The sequence below is a fragment of the Epinephelus moara genome, chromosome 1 (genome assembly GCF_006386435.1).
Source record: "Epinephelus moara isolate mb chromosome 1, YSFRI_EMoa_1.0, whole genome shotgun sequence".
NCBI lineage: Eukaryota > Metazoa > Chordata > Actinopteri > Perciformes > Serranidae > Epinephelus > Epinephelus moara.
Genome location: NC_065506.1, coordinates 17,258,550 through 17,261,112, shown reverse-complemented (window position 1 = coordinate 17,261,112; position 2,563 = coordinate 17,258,550).

Sequence of the window (2,563 nt, the reverse complement as noted above, 5' to 3'; positions counted from 1 at the left end):
GGACTGTGTGAAGAAATGGTTGTAATTCCTACACGGTTCATACTACATTTTTGAAAAAAGCCTTAAATGAAAGCTGAGAGTCTGCACTTTAAGCAGGTATTCATTGTTTCATTTAAAACCCATTGTGGTGGTGTACAGAGCCAAAATGATGACAACTGTATCATTGTCCAAATATTTATGGACCTGACTGTATAATTAGTAATAAAATCAATTGATCTTTTCTTATTATAGATTATTTTAGTGATGTCCCAGTGTTGCCTTCAGCAGCAGCTCTACTCTGAGCTCTCTCCAGATGTCAGATTTCCTCACCCTATCTCTTAGGCTGAACCCTGACACCCTCTGGGGGAATCTCCTTTTGGCCGCTTGTACCACAGTCTCATCCTTTCAGTCACTAATCCCCCCATGGGGGTAGGGCAGTGGTTTAAAATCGTTAAGAATTTTACAATGTCATGACGGCTGGTATTGTTCCCACTTTGTGAGTCTGTGTATGTGTGTGTTATCATGGCAAACTTTCTTTCTAGTGGCACCTACAGTAGCAGGAACTACCACAGAAGCGGTTTCGAGTACTCTGCCAGGTGTTTGTCTGTTTGCCTGTGGACAGATTTTGTCAACTAGATAGCAAGCATACATGTAACTAGATAGCAACCATGCAAGATTTAGTCACAAAGCTTTATAGATATGTAGTTGAGATCACAATGAAGATGGTTTGAAGATGAGTGTGGTCTGAGTAAAGGGGTCAGAAATCCGGGTGTAGGAAGTAGAGAAGGGAGCATTGGTCCCCCACTTTATGTCTCTGACTCACTAATCTTTACAGGTGTGTAGCTGAGATCACATTGAATGTTGAATCTGAAGCTGGGTGAGGTCTGAGCATGGGCGCTGGAAATAGGGGGATAGAAATTAGGGAAGGGACCATGCCTCTAGCTCACATTCATTTTAAGTTGCAGATCACTGTATTACAATTGGAGTGATCCCATCACAAGGACGACTCTAGATAAAATTTTCTTTCTTTTGTTATGGGATGTTAAGTGAGGCTCTGACAGTTTCTGAGCTGAACAGCAAATATAATTGTTGTGCGCTGTTTTGATGCTCCTTGAAAATATTAGTATAGTACTTAAAATCTGATATATTTGAACAGTAATCAGTCTCAGTATTCAAACACAGGGCAGCTTGCTGTTAGTTTTGCCATTGAGTCTATGTTGCTGTTGCCTTCTGCTTTCCAGTTTTTGTTTGTGTGTTTACCACTTACCAGCCTGTTCATATCCTGCTTGTTGCCAGTTAAGCCAAACTGTTCCTTATTTTTCCTACAAGGCTACTTTGTTGTCAGTTGTCAGTAGGACAGTTAGCATCCTCTGGTATGTCTGTTAGCATTAGCACACTTCTCTACTGTAGATGCAGTATATTTAAAGGCACAGCTATTGCAAAATAACATGAGGTGACCAATAGGTAGGGGTGTAAATTGGTACTTAATACATTTACAGTATAGATTGAAATAACCTGGTACTAAGTAGAATCTATACTTCCTGCATTCAATCTTTTTTTGTGCCGGGAGTCTGATCCCAGATGCTCCCTACTCCTCGTTGCATTAGCAAACTTTCCGCTCTCCTCTTGACACCAGTTCAGCATCTGCCTGGGATGTTTTGACATTAAAATGAAAAACGAAACCAAAAGTCATTTACAAGGACAGCGATTTATTCTTGTCCTGTTTTCAACAGCTGTTGTCATTTCGACAGATGCATTTGGCTGAAAGAAGCCACTTAACAGGGTCACTCGTATATTTCGAAACACCCAGCAAACTCATACCGACATCAAACTGGCTTGACTGCGTTAATGACCATTAAGTTAGCTGTGTGATTCGAACAGTTAGCCCTTTCACAAGGTGTGCAGCCGGGCAGACACTCACAACTGTCCCCAGCTTGGAGCTCACATTACCACAGCAGCTACAACCCACAGAATATATGGTGTGGTGAAGTTTGGCACGATTTATTTGATAGAGATGGCAGTTCAGTATGGCTTTACTACATGCCACTCCATTCAGATTATGGATATTGACTTAGGTACTCTATTGATATTGGTATCACTATAAGGAGACTGGCATTGGTACTGGTATTATAATTTTTTAAACGATACCCAGCCCTACAAATGAACCAACACTTGATGTTCTTGACGCTCTTTGGGTTGTGACGTCAATGGCTGGCAAGCCTCGCTGCCGTCTCTGCCTTTTGCTACGAGAAGGTGGCAGAGACATGTGAGTGAATCTAGATAACGGCCGAGTGCTGTGTGATGTGCAGCACACAACGCTTACATACACTTGGAGAGCTGAAAAGTGGGTCATCCAGCCCACTGAGATTCAGCCTGTACCATTCACTGATGTGGAAATAAGTCTCCTGCATCAGGCCCAGCTAGCAAGGCTGCACTACCAAACACTGCCACAGTCAGCAGCCAGCTACACAAAGCTCTACAAAGAATGAGTCATTCTCACCACATCTCTGTTTAGTATGCATAACTACAGTCAATGTCCTGTAATTTTTGACAAATGTTAACTTGTTGTGTTGAGACAGAAGTG